Below are 23,616 nucleotides of genomic sequence, written 5' to 3'. Positions count from 1 at the left end.
AGTACCTTAACCATCTTGCCTGGTTATGTGTTTTCATCAGATGATATTTATCACCATCTTGCCTGGTTATGTGTTTTCATCAGCTGATATTTATCACCATCTTGCCGGGTATTGTGTTTTCATCAGATGATATTTATCACCATCTTGCCTGGTTATGTGTTTTCATCAGATGATATTTATCACAAGATATTATTAAGTTCTTTATGCGTCTGTGTGTTTCATTTTCGTTTTTTAAGTTGACAGGAGTCAACTAGCCTCATCTGCTATACACTTGATGGTGGGTTTAGGTGCTCCTGGCTTAGCTGCATAACTTGGCTCAAACCTTGGACTTTCTGATCTACCTCATACTAAGAGAAAGATCAAACTTGACTTCAATATTCCAAAATCTTCGATTTATTTGTATAAAATTTTGTCTTTCAAATATAACAAATCTTGGTTTTATAGTTCGTATCTCATTTAAATATCGGAGTTTTATTGTTTAACCCCTGATCGGCAGCCATCATCAATTGATGATACTATGTTAGTTCACAACATTACCGCTTTTAAGGGTTAAATATCATGTGTTTCATAGTGCGATGTCACATGATACACAGTATCATGGGTTCAGTAACTTGATATTACGTAATATTATTGGTTCAGTAAATCAACGTTACGTGACATTACTGGTTTAATAATTGATATTACATAACATTACTGAGTCAGTAAGTCAACATAATGTGACATTATTGGTTCAGTAATTCGATGTTACAGAGCATTACTGGTTGAGTAAGTCAACGTTATATGACATTACTAGTTCCGTAAGTTAACGTTACGTGGCATTATTGGTTCAGTAAGTCAAAGTTATAAAACATTATTAGTTCAGTAATTCGATTTTAAGTAACATTACTGGTTCAATAATTCGATTTGAAGTAACAATATTGGTTCAGCAATTCGATGTTACGTAACATTACTGGTTCAGTAAGTCAACGTTACGTGACATTACTGGTTCAATAATTCGATTTTAAGTAACATTATTGGTTCAGCAATTCTATGTTACGTAACATTACTGGTTCAGTAAGTCATAGTTATAAAACATTACTGATTCAGTAATTCGATGTTACGTAACATTACTGGTTCAATAATTCGATTTTAAGTAACATTATTGGTTCAACAATTCGATGTTACGCAACATTACTGGTTCAATAATTCATTTTAAGTAACATTACTGGTTCAGTAAGTCAACGTTACGTGACATTACTGGTTCAATAATTCGATTTTAAGTAACATTATTGGTTCAGCAATTCTATGTTACGTAACATTACTGGTTCAGTAAGTCATAGTTATAAAACATTACTGATTCAGTAATTCGATGTTACGTAACATTACTGGTTCAATAATTCGATTTTAAGTAACATTATTGGTTCAGCAATTCGATGTTACGTAACATTACTGGTTCAGTAAGTCATCGTTACGTGACATTATTCGTTTAGTAATCGATGTTACATAATATTATTGGTTCAATAATTCGATATTACATGATATTAATGGTTCGTTAAGTCAACGTTACGATATGTAATAATTCTGATATGTCAGTGTTACACATATGTAATAGTATTTTTATTGTAATATAGAACATAAGAACTTTCCATCTTCTTATTTTAAGTTCTAATACGTAAACTTGACAGACCCCTTCGTCAACTAAAACACAGTAAACATGACAGACTATACATTAGCTGAAACATAAAAGAGTTAAAAATTAATATTCATTATGTAAACGTTGATACAAGAAAGAAGCCTTAGAAAAATACAGAAAGACAGTTATTTTTATCTATCCTTCAATGCCATGTAAGTTGAAGATATTCCTCTAATATACTAAACTCTCAATTAACATGTTTATTTCCTTTCTAAAAGCACTTTACCTTTAAATTACTCATCCATAAGAATCATTTTGTCTTTAAATCATTCATCCATTGGAATCATTTTATTTTTAAATCACTCATTCATAAGAATCATTTTGTCTTTAAATCATTCATCCATAAGAATCATTTTGTCTTTAAATCATTCATCCATAAGAAACCTTTTATTTTTAAATCATTCATCCATAAGAATCATTTTATTTTTTAATTTATCATCCATTAGAAACATTTTGTTTTTAAATCACTCATCCATAAGAAACATTCTGTCTATAAGTGGCTCATCCATAAGAATATTTGTCTTTAAATCACTCATTCATAAGAAACATTCTGTCTATAAGTGGCTCATCCATAAGAATAATTTTGTCTTTAAATCACTCATTCATAAGAAACATTCTGTTTATAAATGGCTCATCTATAACAATCATTGTCTTTAAATCACTCATTCATAAGAAACATTCTGTTTATAAATGGCTCATCTATAACAATCATTGTCTTTAAATCACTATCCATAAGAAACATTCTGTCTATAAGTGACTCATCCATAAGAATCATTTTATTTTTTAATTTATCATCCATAAGAAACATTTTGTTTACAAGTGGCTCATCCATAAGAAACATTTTGTTTTTAAATCACTCACCCATAAGAAACATTCTGTCTATAAGTGACTCATCCATAAGAATCATTTTATTTTTTAATTTATCATCCATAAGAAACATTTTGTTTACAAGTGGCTCATCCATAAGAAACATTTTGTTTTTAAATCACTCACCCATAAGAAACATTCTGTCTATAAGTGGCTCATCCATAAGAATAATTTTGTCTTTAAATCACTCATTCATAAGAAACATTCTGTTTATAAATGGCTCATCTATAACAATCATTGTCTTTAAATCACTCATTCATAAGAAACATTCTGTTTATAAATGGCTCATCTATAACAATCAGTCTTTAAATCACTATCCATAAGAAACATTATGTCTATAACTGACTCATCCACGAGAAACATTTTATCTATAAGTGGCTCATCCATGAGAAACACTTTATCTATAAGTGGCTCATTCATAAGAAACATTCTGTCTATAAGTGGCTCATCCATAAGAATTATTTTATCTTTAAGAAACTCATCCATAAGAAGCATTTTGTTTTTAAATCACTCATCCATAAAAATCATTCTGTCTATAAGTAGCTCATCTATAAGAATCATTTTGTCTTTAAGAGACTCATCCATAAAAATCATTGTCTATAAGTAGCTCATCCATAAAAAAATCATTTTATCTATAAGTGGCTCATCCATAAGAAACATTCTCTATGTAAGTGGCTCATCCTTAAGAGAGATTTTGTCTTCAATATTTTAAATATTATAAGTTTCCACAGTTTTATCAAAGTTCTCTGGTTTGAGGCTGTTTTCTCTTTAGATATTTTTATATGACTTCTTCTACTTAACATTAATTGTTCAGTATTTCACTCTTGATATGGCATATACATCGGCTCACTGAACAAACTTTTGGTGAACAGTTCGGTCATATGCACGTGGCGCCATCTAATGACGACATATGTCATTCTAATCTGAAAGCTTTAATTAAATGTGATGAAACTGACACTGTAATTATTTGTATGTTTTTTCGATTCGGTGTTCTTAAGTAGTTACAAAACACGTTCTCTACTGTTAGACAACTGAGTGGGTTATACTTCTCACGACCTGTTGTGAATCCATGGCACCTAAGGTTTTTATCGACTTTGTACTTAAGAAAACAAAACACCTCTTTGAAGAGTACTGAACTCAGTTGTAAATTCCGTTTTAGGCTGCTGTGTACTAAACGGGATTTCATTAAGAAAAAACGATATTTTTGCTCAATCTCGTGGAAAACGGACAGAAACCTACGTTTCTTGTTTGCAATATTAACTACAAACTTAATTTTGTTCCTCTAGGCCTGATATTTTTCTTATATTTTGAAATAATTTAATGATATTATGTTCTCTAAAAAGATGTAATGGAAACTGTGTTTTGTTTCTATACAACTTACGCCGTAGAAATTATTCTTGGTAAGATAATATTCAAATCTTTTCAAATCTGTTTGTCATTAAGTTGGGAAATATCCGCCATCCGGCTTGCGGGAATAACAACTAGCAGTCTAATATCCGCCATCCGGCTTGCGGGAATAACAACTAGCAATCTAATATCCGCCATCCGGCTTGCGGGAATAACAACTAGCAGTCTGATATCTGCCATCCGGCTTACGGGAATAACAACTAGCAGTCTGAAAATTATGGGAACATTCTATGTATAAAACAATATAGAAATAAACGATGGTTAGTGGAAGAAATGTATTCACAGAACACAGAAAAAAAAATTATTATATGTACAAGTGATATCATACAATAATTAACAATAAAAGTTTCAACTGTATGTCTGATAGCTTATAAACTGGGTTTCGATAAGGTTTGTATAGGTATGTGCTAACATCAAACAAAGGAACTGCAGTCAGTTTAATGTATAACAAGTGAGAATATATTTGCTGAATTTCAAACTAAGCCATTCGAGGACTATCTGTGCTAGGTGTCCCTAATTTATAAAGTGATAGGTTAGAGGGAAAGTAGCTAGTCAACACCATTCACCGCCAACTTTTGGGTCACTATTAACGCAATGATAGGGGGACTGATCCTCACATAATAGCGTCCCCACGGCTGAGATGGCAAACTTCGGAAACAGGATTCGTACTCGCCACATTTAGATAGCGAGTCGAGTATCCTAATCCTAAGAACATTCGGTTTGATTTCTTTGGAAGCTTGTGAAAAACAACGCCAGAGGTAGCTGCGCTACCCCTCTCTAACTGGGAAGTGAATGACTAAAGAGAAGGCCGCTAGTCAACACCACCCACTGCCAAACCCCAGACCATGCAAGATCTGTTTTAAGAGTTAACTATTTAAAAAGACAGAATGGAAGTTTCGGTGTGTTCTGACCTGCGCGGACATTTATCATTATTTGACAATATTTTTATATGACACAATATTTCTACAAAAAACATATTAACAGTCCGAAAAATACTTTTATATGGTACAGTTAAAGGCATTGCTAGGCACCGACATAAGGGGTTCGTGCTCTAAGACACCAACAAACAGTCCCCTGAATCCTCAGTTGGTGTCTTGAAAAATCAGCAATTCCTGCGTCCCGAATCTTTCAAGCATTTAGCGACACCTGTAGGTAGAATATTTCTATACGAAAATACTTATAATTAGTGAATACAGACTTAATAGTTATGTATAAACCCACCTATAGTGTGACACGATAAAAAAAAAAGCTTGGAACGACATTTTATATCAATGTTATACATAATACTAATATCTAGAAGACGGGTGAAATGACCATAGTTGATGTCAATGTGTTCACTCGAGCAGCCGACAGCTTTAATCAAAGTCCGGTTTGCTGGACTTTAATATAGACTAAAAATAATATTATTATGTTGGTAATTTTTTTAATTTTCAATTTTTATGTTCTGCATAAAACTGTTAATTAATTTTAGTTTAGACCCGATATTACATCCCACCAAGAGGCTAGGGCCCATCTAATAGGCAAATCATTGAATGTTTCTCACCCTGAATTATAACTACATTATGTTCAAATACACATAGGTAATAATAATACATGCTACATTAAAATTCTTGTAATATAAAATAATAATAATTGTAACAAAATATTATGTTAATTAATACCCATAATATAAAATTGTTTTATTACTTATGCTAATTAGTAATAATAATTGCAACTATATAGGGTAATTGAAACGTATTACTCTTTTCAAACAGGGAAATGTTGATTTCGATACTTAACCGTAACTAACACTAGTACAAAACTTACCGGTTACTTAAAACTATGAGATAGTGAAGTCCTTACATTCCTAAGATCCATAACAATAATATTCTAAATTAATTTGGAAACAAAAAACAGACCAAATGTATGTCATACGGGATATTTAATCAAAGTAAAGTTTAAAAGATAAGGACCTTACCTACAGCTAGCTTAGCCGAACTGATATCGTTTCTTTCTGAAATTCGTGCAATGTACAGAGAATGTTGGTAGGCCCACAACGACATCCCACCCCTTGTCTGAAACAAACTTGAATGATGAGAAACAAGGGAATAATAACTCATCAGATCTCCTTGTTTGTTATCTAAATACATTTTCAAATAAAAAATACCCAAGGCTAATTTAGTTATTTAACCCTAACTAACACCCTGTGTGTGTCTTTACAACTGGACAATATGATTTTACATAATTAGTTCTAATTAACATAAGTATTGACTTGTGACTGTCAATCCAAGCGAGAAATGTAGCTTTACATAATTCACCGTAACTAACACTGATATTATTTACCTCTTACTGTTCTTCAGAAGCAGGAAATGTTAATTTAGAAAATTAACACTATAGATATTCTACTGGTCATCCACAACGAGTTATGCTGATTGAATATTAACCCTAACTAATACTCTAAATGTTTCTCATGGGCCTGGCGGATTATCGAACGTTTTAAGCAAAAGGCCATTCAGAGCGAGAATACAAAAAGAAAACAAACAAACAAACAATTATTTGTCAATAACCTAAGAAAATACCCAGTTTTACAACGATCACACAAAAACAAAAGTAGAATTTTACAATGACAACGCAGAAATGCCCATTTTTACAATAAAAGCGTTGGAAGAAATGTCTAGTTTCACAATGATAGTGTAGCAACGTGATTATATTTTAATTATAATTTAACTATTATCTAAATATTCTATTTAACAGTAGTAAAAATCTATAGATATTTATTACTATGTGATGTGATATTTATTACTAAGTTCTGGTGATTGTTGGTATATTTAACGACGTGACTACATTTTACTTGTGCCTGTAAAGTTTAGTACAACAGTTTGCATGTGACATCACTAATAATATAAAATATATAGGTGACTAAGATAGTTCCTGAAAAATCATTACAAAATATTTTCTTATTATCAGATGTATCCTTACCCCTTTCGCAGATTGTCTTCATTTTGCAAGAATTCTCAAAAGTCACGTTTTTTAATTTCTCGATAGATAGCGCTTCGTATTCAGACAGAAATCGTATCGGAGTCTCAACAATGGATTTTCTTTTTGGATATTATTTCTAGTGTCAGTTATCTTCGGATCGGGCCTGGCATGGCCAAGCGCGTAAGGCGTGCGACTCGTAATCCGAGGGTCGCGGGTTCGCGCCCGCGTCGCGCTGAACATGCTCGCCCTCCCAGCCGTGGGGGCGTATAATGTGACGGTCAATCCAACTATTCGTTGGTATAAGAGTAGCCCAAGAGTTGGCGGTGGGTGGTGATGACTAGCTGCCTTCCCTCTAGTCTTACACTGCTAAATTAGGGACGGCTGGCACAGATAGCCCTCGAGTAGCTTTGTGCGAAATTCCAAAACAAGCAGACAAACAAACGGTTTCTCTCTGACAGTTATTTACTGTAAACCCCATGGTATCATATTACAGTATCAGTCCTTATATCACTTTAAATGTAAATTTGGAGCAGGGTCAGTGACTCTTCGTTTTTATCAGGTCACTGAATCGTCACAGAACAGCAAAATTATTCATTATTATTTTTGCAGCCGCGGAAGAGAATAGGGTAGGGATGTAAGACTTTTGGCTTTCTGAACATAATTTTAGTTATGTATTTCACAATTTCGGCGAAAACATTTTCGCTATCAATTTTCCTTCATAGAAAAACAAGTTTTTATCATTATACTGATGGAAAAGATGTCTGTACATAATTAATTAACATATTTCTGAAAGAAATTAAAAATATAAAGTGGGCATCAAATAACTTCAGTATTTTCCTTAATTAAATACCCCTAATGGCTACAAATCTATACTGTGTGTGTGTTTTTTTCTTATAACAAAGCCACATCGGGCTATCTGCTGAACCGCCTATGGGAATCGAAACCCTGATTGGAGCGTTGTAAATCCGTTAGCTTTCCGCTGTACTAGCGGGGAGCAAACCTATCGGAATCAGAGAATCTGTTATACAATTTTATATAACAAAAATGTAATTTCATCACTGATTTAAAATTATTTTGGCATTTTTCATAACGGCTTTAAAAGTTGTTTTGTTATCATGGATGGTTGAAGTTTCACACCCATCACAGCTGATAAAAATTTTTATTTTCTGATTTCCAAAAGTTGTATGTCTGCTTTCCAAAATTGGTGATAAAATTCTGTCGTTGTAAGGCCTCATGTAAAAATATGAGATTCATGTTTCAGTGAGCTGTAAATAAATATTTCGTCTCCACTAGATTGTTAGAATTTTCAAACGTGTTGTTATTTTTCCTGTTAGAATATTTAGTGACTTATTATGTGATAAGATTAATAAGCAGTTTTAGTGATATTTACTCAAACGTTCTTTGCTTAAACAAGCAAGCCATTTACTCTTATCACTAAGATATGACTAACTGCCTTGCTCAAACGTGTGAAAAGGTCAACTGTTTCGAGATTATCGGCCTCTGACAACACCACGGTGGTAAATGTTTAAATTTAATATCTTTATAACGAAGGTGTTCAAGCTAAACTTTGTGGTTGGTTAAGTTACACATCTTATTTCACATCGAAATGGCTATCATTAATTACATTTCTTCTCAACTGTTTTAGCTTGTCATGTTACTCAGCACCTGCTTTATTGAATAAACTATTAACTGTTTTAGCTTGTCACGTTACTCAACACCTGTTTTGTTGAATAAACTATTAACTGTTTTAGCTTGTCATGTTACTCAACACCTGTTTTATTGAATAAACTATTAACTGTTTTAGCTTGTTATGTTACTCAACACCTGTTTTGTTGAAGAAACTATTAACTGTTTTAGCTTGTCATGTTACTCAGCACATGTTGTATTGAAGAAACTATTAACTGTTTTAGCTTGTAATGTTACTCAGCACCTGCTTTATTGAATAAACTATTAACTGTTTTAGCTTGTCACGTTACTCAACACCTGTTTTATTGAATAAACTATTAACTGTTTTAGCTTGTCACGTTACTCAACACCTGTTTTATTGAATAAACTATTAACTGTTTAGCTTGTCATGTTACTCAACACCTGTTTTGTTGAAGAAACTATTAACTGTTTTAGCTTGTCATGTTACTCGACACCTGCTTTATTGAATAAACTATTAATTGTTTTAGCTTGTCATGTTACTCAACACCTGTTTTGTCGAAGAAACTATTAACTGTTTTAGCTTGTCATGTTACTCAACACATGTTGTATTGAAGAAACTATTAATTGTTTTAGCTTGTCACGTTACTCAACACCTGTTTTATTGAATAAACTATTAACTGTTTTAGCTTGTCATGTTACTCAACACCTGTTTTGTTGAAGAAACTATTAACTGTTTTAGCTTGTCATGTTACTCAACACCTGTTTTATTGAATAAACTATTAACTGTTTTAGTTTGTTATGTTACTCAACACCTGTTTTATTGAATAAACTATTAACTGTTTTAGCTTGTCACGTTACTCAACACCTGATTTATTGAATAAACTATTAACTGTTTTAGCTTGTCATGTTACTCGACACCTGCTTTATTGAATAAACTATTAACTGTTTTAGCTTGTCATGTTACTCAACACCTGTTTTATTGAAGAAACTATTAACTGTTTTAGCTTGTTACTCAACACATGTTGTATTGAAGAAACAATTAACTGTTTTAGCTTGTCATGTTACTTAACACCTATTTTAGTGTAGAAACTGTTAACTGTTTTATCTTGTCATGTTACACAACCTCTATTTGTATGATGAAATTTCCTGGAGTTATATGCCTCTGAAACTTACCACTGAGTCACCAGGAGATTTTTCAATATCTGTCTTACTTGAAATGGTTGTGTTAAGAGGAGACATATCTTTAAAATGTTGAATAAATGAATAATTTTATAAAACACATAAATTTCAAATGAAAGCTAACAACAACACAAAAGTAAGACACTTGTATAGATAAATTCAATTTATTTCTGATTTGTTGTCATAGAAACATTTATTGTTAGTACAACAACATATTTAAAGTTAAACGTCTTTATTGTAATTGGTTTAATTTGTTTTGAATTTCACGCAAAGCTACATGAGTGTTATTTACGCTAGCCGTCCCTAATTTAGCAGTGTAAGACTAGAAAGAAGGCAACTAGTCATCACCACCCACCGCCAACTCTTAGGCTATTCTTTTACCAACGAATAGTGCGATTGACTGTCAATTATAATGCCCCCACGATTCAAAGGGCGAGCATATTTGGTGCGACGAGGATTCGAACCTGCGACCATCGAATTACAAGCTAAGTGCCTTAACCTCGTGGCTATGCCAGGCCCTTTATTCCAAAACCTTTAGGTTTCGTCAAATTTGTAAATTATTATCACCGTATAACCCTATCATACCCATTCCATAGCATACCCTAACCGTACATTTAATAGCTAACTGATAGTCGGTAAGTTTCTTTGAGAGCTAATCACAATTAACATCATTCATGAAATTATATCATTGCGTATGCGTAGAAAAATTATTGGTAAAAATTAGGTTGTTTAACAATTTCTAATATGCAGTAAAGCCAATGTGTTTTGGTAACATTACGTTCTTACAACGGGTTTTATGTCACGTCGCTGAGCAATAAAAGTATAATCTAATATTATGGTTTGTCTATATATGTGTGTTTTCTTATAGCAAAGCCACCTCAGGCTATCTGCTGCGTCGTCCGAGTGGAATCGAACGCCTGATTTGAGGCATTGTAAACCGTAGACTTACCGCTGTACCAGCGTCGGGCGTTTGGCTATATACTGAAAGTTTCAAATAAAATGTATAGACAACAAAACTATAAAAAATATTTGTTGATTAAATTTGTATTAAAAATTTGGTGATATAACAGAATGTAGCTTAGTTTACAAACGATTTAAGTTTAAAATTGAATAAATATTTTAATCTCAATGATCCATTTTATGCATTTGTCTTTGGACAAAATATTCCCACATTACGTCTTTACTTCAGGTTTATTATACCAACACTGCTATACTTATGACCGGAACCATCAACCCTTTGAGGCCCTCTTGCAACCACGACACTAAATTGATAATTGACAGAAAATAATGGAAATATTCTATTTGGATAAATGCATTTTAACTTGACCCCAGCGGTATGTCTGCGGACTTACAACACTAAAACCGGGTTTCGATACCTGTGGTGGGCAGAGCACAGATAGCCCATTTTGTGCTTAATTCAAAACACCAACATTTTAACATTTATAACTCCTCCTATTACAAGAAATCGAAAGTCATGTGACGTGATACATGCTGGCCCTTAAATAGGTTCGATAGTTTAACTTTAAATACTCGATTCATTATATTTTCAACTCATAACGTGGGTAAATTAATATATAAAAGTATAAATAGACTGTCCTTTACGTTCTTTAATCGCGAGTTTTCGGATTTCTTACCAGAGCCATTACTGGGTTTACTTTGTTTCTTTTGAATTTCGCGCAAAGCTACACAAGGGCTATCTGCACTAGCCGTCCCTAATTTAGCAGTGTAAGACCAGAGGGAAGGCAGCTAGTCATCACCACCCACAGCCACCCTTTGAGATACTCTTTTACCAACGATTAGCGGGATTGACCGTCACATTATAACACCACCACGACTGAAAGAGCGAACATGTTTGGTGCAACGGAAATTCGAACCCGCGAACCTGGGATTACGAGTCAAGCGCCGTAACCATCTGGCCATGTTTGAAAGTCTGTAAACTCTTCTTTGCCTCACTTGGGGACATACATACACACACATTTATATCTACAAATATCGAAATATTTTACATACCTAAATTATATCAGCATGCAAGGAAGTATCCGTATGTACACGTGCGCTTATGTTACATTTGATTTTTATACTAAAATATTGAAGAAATTTATGAGTATTTAAGAGTAAATTAAGTTGTTGTTGTTTTTTTTCTGTAAACGTACACAAAACAACCTAACGTTAACCCAGATGATTTCATTAATTGTTACAGGCCAGTATTTTGCGTTGTGTCTTTGTCGACAATCTGAAGAAACCGCTAGCCAAAATATTTTAAACAATAAATGAAAAAAATTAAACAGTGTAAAACGTTTTGTACATGACTGAATGTATCAAAACTACTAGTAACTGAAACGGGGAAAATACACAGAAATGATTCAGAGACATCTGTCGATAATAAATAGAAACAGCTGTTGCTACGGTGACGCATGCGTGGTATTGAAAGAATATACATATCAGTGTTTTGTTTAACATAGTGTACGATAAATAGTAGAGACGGCTGGTGTATATGTATATTCTAAGAGGGATGTTAGTTCAAAACTAGCCTTTTACATTAGACGTAATGTGATTAATAAAGCCAGAGTTAAAACGTATCTGGCTTAAATTGATTTAGAAGATAATCTGGAGACTAAATTAGATTTTTTGAATTCGTAATGGATTCAATTTATAAATGTACCTTTAAGTTTAGGTCACTACTATGTGTTCGTATGCTTTCAACATACGTGCAGGCTTATACTGGTGGTAGCTTTTATCTTAGTGCACTCGTGTTAGGCGTAGTTTGTGTTGTTTGTTTATCCCCAGAATATTGCAGTGGAGATGAACTGCCAGCGTGTTTACCAGTAAGTTGCAATATGTCAATAGAAAACCGTTTCATGTATTTTGTTAAGACTTGATCACCCTTTACATGGCAAATACGTATTTTTAAAGAATGTTTTCATAAGAAGTTGTCGTTTGTTAGGGTAACCGAAGATTTTATATTTCAGGTTTAATTATTTCAGGCGTTTTCTCTTAAATAATTGCATGAAATTGTATTAGCTTTATTTAGATATATGTAACATTTTAAATTGATTGCTAGGTTGTTATTCACTTTGTAATTGTATGAACAAAATCTATACTTTTATATAATACTGTATGTAGAAGTATAATAGTATTTCTTCATTATTTTCCTAAGTACTGCTCTTAGAATCTTATAACTAGTTTGATATAATAATATAAAATTTGTAAATAAGAAACATGAAATAGTTTATATATCAGTTTTTGTGTTGTGAGTTGTAGAACATGTAATAATACTCAAATAATGGATTATTAAGTTATATTTAACATCTTATATTGAAAACAGTTACATTATGTTAATAATGAACTGTTTAGGTTCTTGCTTATTTTGCCTGTTTCAGTGTTATCTAACCTCTTGTTTGTATATTATTTAACTGGTAAGTGTTATAAAACAGTTAAACTAGAAAGGCTACTAGGTTTTTTATCCTGGTTAATGTAATCAATGTAGTGTATTTTTGAACTTTCACCAAATGTTTTCTTTTGCTAATTTTATTGTTATAGATTCTATAACAGAAAACAAAATATGTTAGTAATTTAGAATACTACCATTTGTATGTAAGGTTTTTATTAAAAGAGTAATTCCTACAATGATTGGGTTGTGTCCATTAATTTTATTGTCTAAAGGAATTTATCCTTACTTGATATATACCAGAACTGTGTGAACCTTAGCATCTTCCACTGTTGTACATCCAGAGGTGTAGAGCCATGTAATGATACCTTTCTCTTAGTAAAGTAAAATTATTGTGTTCAACTCAATACATTCTGTCAGCTGTTTTTCATAGCAACAAATGCAAAATAAAAAAATTACCAATTTTAGAATTTTGGTATTTATTATATGGAAATGAGTTCTTCATAACACAGAAATGTGTGGAGAAGTCAACAGTAGATAAGGTAATAAACATCAGGTACTATGTTGGGTACTTATAACTTTGTACTCTATGAAAGTCAGGTGTTAGTGATACTTTAATCAGTGTCGTTTTTAAGTACCAATAGAATATTGATTTTAACATTTATTATTTTAGTATCTGAGTGTTTTAGAAGTTATCTATTTAGTAAAAATACATTCTTCTTTGCTAAGTTTTCACTTGTGTGTTTTTCCTTTCAAGTAGGTGTGCGTACCCTGCTGGTTGCAATACTTCTTCTATCAGCCAGTATAATGTCACAGTGTTTACTTGTCCAACCATCAATCAGCACTAGCAGCTTACAAAGTTGTAAAAACAGCCATTCACCCACATCCATACTTTAGATCTACACAGTCCATTTACTCAGTTTTAATTTTGTACTTAATAAATGTTTATACTATATTATTAGGTAGATAATAGATTAAATTTTCATAATTCCTAATCACAGAGTTTGTGCAAGCTAATTAGCATTAATTTGTCAATTAGACAAAGTGTCATTTTAAACCAGAATTAGTGAGAGTTTCTAATATTAAGGATAACTAAACCTTAAGACATAAACCATAGGTCTTGAGTCTTTTTACAGTTAGTGTATCCCGAACACCATGCTTGTATGGGGAAAGAAGCTTATATGAATTTATAATCTGAGGTTAAAAATTGTTCATAATATATTTTAAACTAAATGTAAAGTTTTGATAAGTTGAAACACTATAAAGCTATTTATCAAGAGTAGTCCGTTAAGTTAGTCAAGGAATTTAAAATACTAATTTATTCACATAAACACAGTTACTTCTATGTTGGAAAGCTACTTTCTAAACCTCTTTACAAAATAAAAAGGTTAGATTATACTTTGTTGATTTTCATGGTAGAAAACTGACATTTATTGAATATGAACAGTGTTATAAGGAAGCTGAAAGAAATACTATACAAGTTATAAAAGAATGAAAGGTACAGAAACATGATCTTAGTGAGTGTTGTTGTTTGACAGAAATGGTTTCTCAATTGTGTCACAGTAACAGTTTTTGAATTGTGTTGCACCAATGCTTTCTAGATTCTGTCACACTAATGCTTTCTGGATTGTGTCACACTAATGGTTTTGACTGTGTCACAGTAATGCATTCTGGAATGTATTACAGTAAGGGTTCCTGGATTGTCATACTAATGCTTTCTGGATTGTGTTACAGTAATGGTTCCTGGATTGTGTCATACTAATGCTTTTTTGGATTGTGCCACAGTAATGGTTTCTGTATTATGTTGTAATAATGGTTTGTGGATGTGTCATGCTAATGCTTTTAGGATTGTGTCACAGTAATGGTTTCTGTATTGTGTCATACTAATGCTTTCTGGATTACATTACACTAATACTTTCTGGATTGTGTCACAGTAATGCATTCTGGAATGTGATACAGTAATTCTCACTGCTTGGAAAATAACTAGACATACACGTTTTTCAATAAGTTACCAGAGTGAACAGCTTTTTAATGTAACACAACCACAACACTGGTAAATTTCAGTTGTATAATCATTTTTCTTGCTATTCAACACGTGTATATAGTTTATACCGCATCAATTTGCTTCAAGCTGACAGAAGAACAGGGCAGTGTTGTATACAGTGGCCACGTATACACGTGGTTGTGAACACACCACAGCTACGTGTGAGGCTTTACTGTGTAGGTTCAGTGCACTATCGGAAAGTTTCTATGAGCTGTGCGTGTGTTGTTTGTCAAAGTTTGGATATCAGTTTGTCTGCTATAGCCCGTTGTGTTTAAACTTTCGTAAAATATAGTTCAGATTTTCAAAGGCCAGGAAATAAAGTAGTTTTATTGTAGACGTTTTAAATATCGATGTAAACTTGTCAATAAGTTTTAAGATTTTTGCTCAACCTTGAGAACTGATGTACTCCATTTGCACGTGTGCAGACAAAATTCGAACGTTACAAAACGTGTACCACTCCTGTAATATGTTAGAAGAAGAAAGCGTGCTGTTGGCGCAACGATGGTCTGTTTCCGTTTATGCGTGATAAGGTTGTCAATTTCCGGTCTTTCCTTCTAGTTCCGCTTTCGTGGAACACAAGTTTTCTGTGAAGCTGGTGGAGTTAGACATTATGACTCACAATCACAGGTTTACAAAGTAAACAGTTTTCTTGGGTGGTTTGAAAATCTAAAATCGTATGTGTTAATTGGAAATAAACATAATAAAATAACTTACATTATATATGTGTGTATTTTCCTTTCTTTTTACACAGGATGTTGTGTGTTATATTTTCGGGTCCTAGTAAGTCGATGGAGTTACAAGACGTTAAGTCCGACGTTCAGTTCCTCACGGTGGAAACAGTGCGCTATAAAACAACATAAATTGAACCTTAAATACGTTAGCTCCTTGTGATGTAGTAACTATGAAATAAAGATTCTCTTTTTTTAGTAACCTGAAATTTGTGTCAGAAACATTGAAGTGTTAATATATGAAAAACGGATTATATCACATACATAACGTGTTGGTTTAAGACGTTTCTTATGGTAGATGTATAACGTACACAACAGTTGTTTTATTATTTTGTGTTGTATTTGTTTAGTGGTTTTCATGATATTTTTAATCGGATCATACCTGTTGTAACAATACTGCTCGCGATATATTTTACTTGCACTGTAGTTGTTCCCACGACATGTTAGTTGCACGAGGCAGAACGACAGTTGTATTCAGAAACCTTCAACACATATAACCATTTTATTAGATTTAATTATAAGTGTTAACATGTTTGCAGAACGACAGTTGTATTCAGAAACCTTCTACACATATAACCATTTTATTAGATTTAATTATAAGTGTTAACATGTTTGCAGAACGATAGTTGTATTCAGAAACCTTCTGCACATATAACCGTTTTATTAGATTTAATTATAAGTGTTAACATGTTTGCTTTTAGTATTTAATACGAAATGCAGCAGAAAGGACATTCAACAGTTTTAATATTTGTATTAAATAACACAATGGTACACTATAGACTAGTGTACGCGTACTAATTTTTATTTGTTATCAGTCACGTGCAATAAGTGATAATTTATTTTGCCTGTATCTGGATTGTGAAGAGTTTATAGTGAGCATGATATTGAAATATATTAGTGTTAACTACATGTAAGACTTCAGTGACTCTGTAAGCCGTAATATGTACAAAGTATGACAGTTAATATAGGTTTTTAACTTTAACGAATCTTTCGTTGTTAATGTAGTAACCAAAGTATGACAAAAATTCAATCAGTTTTGAAAACGTAAAATACAGGTGTGACGATGGAGCTCCGGATCCAGAGCTCGAGGGCTACGTTGAAATTAGTATAATACCACAAAATATCTTCCATGATTTTAAGTTGTGTGTTATAAGAGTCATAGGCAAGTTATTGGCGTAGATTGTAGTGTAGCTTTTGGTTATTAGTTTTAACTTAGTTATGAAGACAACCTTGCTAGCTTCCACAATATACAGAAGTATTAATAGCTTGGACAAACATAAATATATATGATTAACGTTTTACAGTTTGAAATTAGGTGCGTGAATTTTGTAATAAAACGTCTGTTAATCCACGGTGAGTACAAATGACAAACAAACAATATCCATTTTTTTGTCGTGTAGTGTGTTCTAATGGAAACATAATATAGATTTTCTTTCTCAAATCTTTATGAATCTAGAAACTCGTTATGTTCAAGGTAACAAAATGGCGCTGCTCTGTTCTGTGTTTCAACAACAGGCGTCTGTAACAGTGTACGTTCTACCAAGCACTTGTTGACCAGGTGCACCAGGTATCTAGTCTAGGCCTGTGAGAATACTCTTATCGTTGGCAGTTGTGTAAACACCAGGAACAGTTTGAAAAACAGATGCGCGGGGCGGTGTTCGTTTCTGCGGGAACGAGTTGTCCCTTTCGTGAGACGTAATCAGCGTCGTGAGGGGTAAATAAAAAGTATGTGTAATTATGTAGACCAGTGTTTATGAGTCCTAACAATTTATCGGTGATATGATGATGTCATTAGTTTATTAACGTTATCATCGCTTATTTTAAACACGTATTAAAATGCAAGTATGTGTCCATAGCAGGGACTGTTGTAGCTATTCTGGGTATTGGAGGTAATTCAGTAAATGGGGCTCCATAATTATCAGAAAACTCATAAGTAAATTAAAGGGCATAGGGTACTTCCATTGTGAGGCCCCAGGCAATTGCCCACTTTACCCAGTAGGTAAAACTGACTGTCTATTTTGACAGAATTTTGTTTCATTGATAATTCTCTTATACAAAATAACCTGGAGGAACATTTATACAAATCTATACTTCCCTGTAGATCTGTAGTCCCTTTGTACTTCCCAGAATGTCTGTAGTCCCTTCATACTTCCCTGTAGGTCTGTAGTCTATTTACACTTTCCTGTAGGTCTGTAGTCCCTTTGTACTTCCTTGTACACCATTTATCATTAAATACTGTCCACATCTGGTCAGTGTCTTCAGATAACTGAGTTGTATATTTAACTTTAATATTTAAACATTTATCATTAAATACTGTCCACATCTGGTCAGTGTCTTCAGATAACTCAGTTGTATATTTAACTTTAATATTTTTAAACATTTATCATTAAATACTGTCCACATCTGGTTAGTGTCTTCAAATAACTCAGTTGTATATTTAACTTTAATATTTAAACATTTATCATTAAATACTGTCCACATCTGGTCAGTGTCTTCAGATAACTCAGTTGTATATTTAACTTTAATATTTAAACATTTATCATTAAATACTGTCCACATCTGGTCAGTGTCTTCAGATAACTCAGTTGTATATTTAACTTTAATATTTAAATATTTATCATTAAATACTGTCCACATCTGGTCAGTGTCTTCAGATAACTCGGTTGTATATTTAACTTTAATATTTAAACATTTATCATTAAATACTGTCCACATCTGGTCAGTGTCTTCAGATAACTCAGTTGTATATTTAACTTTAATATTTTTAAACATTTATCATTAAATACTGTCCACATCTGGTTAGTGTCTTCAAATAACTCAGTTGTATATTTAACTTTAATATTTAAACATTTATCATTAAATACTGTCCACATCTGGTCAGTGTCTTCAGATAACTCAGTTGTATATTTAACTTTAATATTTAAACATTTATCATTAAATACTGTCCACATCTGGTCAGTGTCTTCAGATAACTCAGTTGTATATTTAACTTTAATATTTAAACATTTATCATTAAATACTGTCCACATCTGGTTAGTGTCTTCAAATAACTCAGTTGTATATTTAACTTTAATATTTAAACATTTATCATTAAATACTGTCCACATCTGGTCAGTGTCTTCAGATAACTCAGTTGTATATTTAACTTTAATATTTAAACATTTATCATTAAATACTGTCCACATCTGGTCAGTGTCTTCAGATAACTCAGTTGTATATTTAACTTTAATATTTAAACATTTATCATTAAATACTGTCCACATCTGGTCAGTGTCTTCAGATAACTCAGTTGTATATTTAACTTTAATATTTAAACATTTATCATTAAATACTGTCCACATCTGGTCAGTGTCTTCAAATAACTCAGTTGTATATTTAACTTTAATATTTAAACATTTATCATTAAATACTGTCCACATCTGGTCAGTGTCTTCAGATAACTCAGTTGTATATTTAACTTTAATATTTAAACATTTATCATTAAATACTGTCCACATCTGGTCAGTGTCTTCAGATAACTCAGTTGTATATTTAACTTTAATATTTAAACATTTATCATTAAATACTGTCCACATCTGGTCAGTGTTTTCAAATAACTCAGTTGTATATTTAACTTTAATATTTAAACATTTATCATTAAATACTGTCCACATCTGGTCAGTGTCTTCAGATAACTCAGTTGTATATTTAACTTTAATATTTAAACATTTATCATTAAATACTGTCCACATCTGGTCAGTGTTTTCAAATAACTCAGTTGTATATTTAACTTTAATATTTAAACATTTATCATTAAATACTGTCCACATCTGGTCAGTGTCTTCAGATAACTCAGTTGTATATTTAACTTTAATATTTAAACATTTATCATTAAATACTGTCCACATCTGGTCAGTGTCTTCAGATAACTCAGCTGTATATTTAACTTTAATATTTAAACATTTATAATTAAATACTGTCTCCATTTCTCCAATTTGACGTGCCCTTTCAGGTTTATGATGCAAGCCTTAAGCTGGTAATGTTTTTATAAATTAGATCTGGAAAGTTAAATGTGGCATAGTCAGAATTTGTGTTGTTTGTTCAACACAGGTGGATAAATATGAAAATATTATACAGCATTGCTTTACATTATTGACTTTTACAGTGTGGTGTGACATTGATTATAAATATTTGTAGCTCACTATAGATAACATAACAAAGTTGTAACTGCCTTCTATTGGTTTTTCTCAAGGTCTGGAAATGTAACCACACTTCCTTTTAGTTTGGTGAAGCTGTGTAGGATTGGAAGTTAATGGTTGACACTTCCTGTTTGTCATCCATGTACCTACAGCACACTCAATAAACCATTACTAGTTGCCTACCCAGGTTACTTATCATTTTACCAGAGTATTGATTGACTTTACAGCTAGCTTACCTAGTTTTATTGTCTTAGAAAAGGACAAAGTAAACTTAGGTTTTTTAAACAATAAGTACTGAATATAGCTAATAATCTAATTATTGTTTTGTATACTGTTTATGTAACAAATAAACTCAGGCGTTTTAAACAATAAGTACTGAATATAGCTAATAATTTAATTATTGTTTTGTATACTGTTTATGTAACAAATAAACTCAGGCGTTTTAAACAATAAGTACTGAATATAGCTAATAATCTAATTATTGTTTTGTATACTGTTTATGTAACAAATAAACTTAGGTATTTTAAACAATAAGTACTGAATATAGCTAATAAACTAATTATTGCTTTATATACTGTTTATATAACAAATAAACTCAGGCGTTTTAAACAATAATGCACTGAATATAGCTAATAATCTAATTATTGTTTTGTATACTGTTTATGTAACAAATAAACTTAGGTGTTTTAAACAATAAGTACTGAATATAGCTAATAATCTAATTATTGTTTTGTATACTGTTTATGTAACAAATAAACTCAGGTGTTTTAAACAATACGTACTGAATATAGCTAATAAACTAATTATTGCTTTATATACTGTTTATATAACAAATAAACTCAGGCGTTTTAAACAATACGTACTGAATATAGCTAATAATCTAATTATTGCTTTATATACTGTTTATATAACAAATAAACTCAGGCGTTTTAAACAATAAGTACTGAATATAGCTAATAATCTAATTATTGTTTTGTATACTGTTTATGTAACAAATAAACTTAGATGTTTTAAACAATAAGTACTGAATATAGCTAATAAACTAATTATTGTTTTATATACTGTTTATATAACAAATAAACTCGGGTGTTTTAAACAATAAGTACTGAATATAGCTAATAATCTAATTATTGCTTTATATACTGTTTATATAACAAATAAACTCGGGTGTTTTAAACAATACGTACTGAATATAGCTAATAAACTAATTATTGCTTTATATACTGTTTATATAACAAATAAACTCGGGTGTTTTAAACAATAAGTACTGAATATAGCTAATAAACTAATTATTGTTTTATATACTGTTTATGTAACAAATAAACTTAGATGTTTTAAACAATAAGTACTGAATATAGCTAATAAACTAATTATTGTTTTATATACTGTTTATATAACAAATAAACTCAGGGTGTTTTAAACAATAAGTACTGAATATAGCTAATAATCTAATTATTGCTTTATATACTGTTTATATAACAAATAAACTCGGTGTTTTAAACAATAATGTACTGAATATAGCTAATAAACTAATTATTGCTTTATATACTGTTTATATAACAAATAAACTCGGGTGTTTTAAACAATAAGTACTGAATATAGCTAATAAACTAATTATTGTTTTGTATACTGTTTATGTAACAAATAAACTTAGATGTTTTAAACAATAAGTACTGAATATAGCTAATAAACTAATTATTGTTTTATATACTGTTTATATAACAAATAAACTCGGGTGTTTTAAACAATAAGTACTGAATATAGCTAATAAACTAATTATTGCTTTATATACTGTTTATATAACAAATAAACTCGGGTGTTTTAAACAATACGTACTGAATATAGCTAATAAACTAATTATTGCTTTATATACTGTTTATATAACAAATAAACTCGGGTGTTTTAAACAATAAGTACTGAATATAGCTAATAATCTAATTACTGTTTTATATATGAGGGCTGTTAAAAAAATACGCGGACTGACGTCATAAAACAAAATGTACTATATTTACAAGTTACAGGTCTGGGACCCCTTCAAAGTACTCTCCTCCCCAACGCACACACTTATCCCAACAGTGTTTCCACTTGTTGAAACAGTCCTGGTACGCTTCTTTTGTAATGTTCTCCAGCTCCTTCGTCGCATTTGCCTTAATCTCGGGAATCGTCTCAAATCTTCTTTCTTTCAAGGGTCTTTTGAGTTTGTGGAACAAGAAAAAATCGTAAGGAGCAAGATCAGGTGAGTAGGGGGTGGGGAAGAACAGTGATCGAGTGTTTGGCCAAAAATTCACGAGTTCTGAGGGCTGAATTTCGCAGCAACGCAGTCCATCTTTAATTTTTCGGTCAAAATCTCGTAACAAGATCCAACTGATATCCCACACTCTTCAGCAAGCTCGCTGACAGTTAGACGTCGATTTGCCCGCATCAGAGTGTTGATTTTGTCGACGTGTGGGTCGTCAGTTGACGTGGAAGGACGTCCAGGACGCTCATCATCTTCAATGGACTGTCGACCATCCTTAAAACGTTCATGTTACTTGAAACATGCCGTACGCTTCATAGCAACATCACCGTAAGCCGTGTTAAGCATAGCAAAAGTTTCAGTCGCAGATTTTCCAAGTTTAACACGAAATTTCACAGCAAGTCGTTGCTCCTTCAGGTCATTCATTTTGAAATCCGCCAAACGAAAAAATTGCACTTCACTTAAAACCGCGTAGCTAATACACAAATGAAGATATCTGCAATTGGGAAATGACATCGTAATCAGCTGATCTGTGCAAATCTAGCGACACCAAACGGATTCCCCTGGAACCAACTGGAGCCGCGCAATTCAAACAGTCCGCGTATTTTTTGAACAGACCTCGTACTGTTTATGTAACAAATAAACTCAGGTGTTTTAAACAATAAGTACTGAATATAGCTAATAATTTAATTATGTTTTATGTACTGTTTATATAACAAATAAACTCAGGTGTTTTAAACAATAAGTACTGAATATAGCTAATAATTTAATTATGTTTTATGTACTGTTTATATAACAAATAAACTCAGGTGTTTTAAACAATAAGTACTGAATATAGCTAATAATTTAATTATTGTTTTATGTACTGTTTATATAACAAAACAATAAACTCAGGTGTTTTAAACAATAAACTACTAAATACTGAATATAGCTAATAATTTAATTATTGTTTTATGTACTGTTTCATTAAAATATAAACTCAGGTGTTTTAAACAATAAGTACTGAATATAGCTAATAATTTAATTATGTTTTATGTACTGTTTATATAACAAATAAACTCAGGTGTTTTAAACAATAAATACTGAATATAGCTAATAATTTAATTATTGTTTTATGTACTGTTTCATTAAAATATAAACTCAGGTGTTTTAAACAATAAGTACTGAATATAGCTAATAATTTAATTATGTTTTATGTACTGTTTATATAACAAATAAACTCAGGTGTTTTAAACAATAAGTACTGAATATAGCTAATAATTTAATTATGTTTTATGTACTGTTTATGTAACAAATAAACTCAGGTTTTTTA

General features: G+C 31.7%; 1 long non-coding RNA gene and 1 pseudogene across 3 annotated transcripts in view; one reads left to right on the top strand and one right to left on the bottom strand.

Annotated features, from left to right (window-relative positions):
• Window positions 1-6,395, bottom strand: part of LOC143241672 (uncharacterized) — a 32,614-nt gene extending 26,219 nt beyond the window's left edge. The window contains exon 1 of one of the 2 annotated variants that reach the window (XR_013022253.1): window positions 6,269-6,395. This is a non-coding gene — a long non-coding RNA (uncharacterized LOC143241672). Of the gene's footprint in view, window positions 1-5,903; window positions 6,030-6,268 lie in introns of those variants that run through there. The other variant, XR_013022252.1, reaches the window with a different exon arrangement.
• Window positions 6,396-12,181: 5,786 nt separating this feature from the next.
• The window catches only part of LOC143241891 (endosome/lysosome-associated apoptosis and autophagy regulator family member 2-like), a 95,387-nt pseudogene continuing 83,952 nt past the window's right edge, over window positions 12,182-23,616 (top strand). The window contains exon 1 of the transcript XR_013022329.1: window positions 12,182-12,555. The product of XR_013022329.1 is annotated as an endosome/lysosome-associated apoptosis and autophagy regulator family member 2-like (transcript). The remainder of the gene's footprint in view (window positions 12,556-23,616) is intronic.

Source organism: Tachypleus tridentatus, unplaced genomic scaffold, assembly GCF_004210375.1.
Source record: "Tachypleus tridentatus isolate NWPU-2018 unplaced genomic scaffold, ASM421037v1 Hic_cluster_1, whole genome shotgun sequence".
Taxonomy (NCBI): domain Eukaryota; kingdom Metazoa; phylum Arthropoda; class Merostomata; order Xiphosura; family Limulidae; genus Tachypleus; species Tachypleus tridentatus.
Note: the sequence above shows the minus strand (reverse complement) of the source record. Positions and strands in the feature narration are given on the sequence as shown.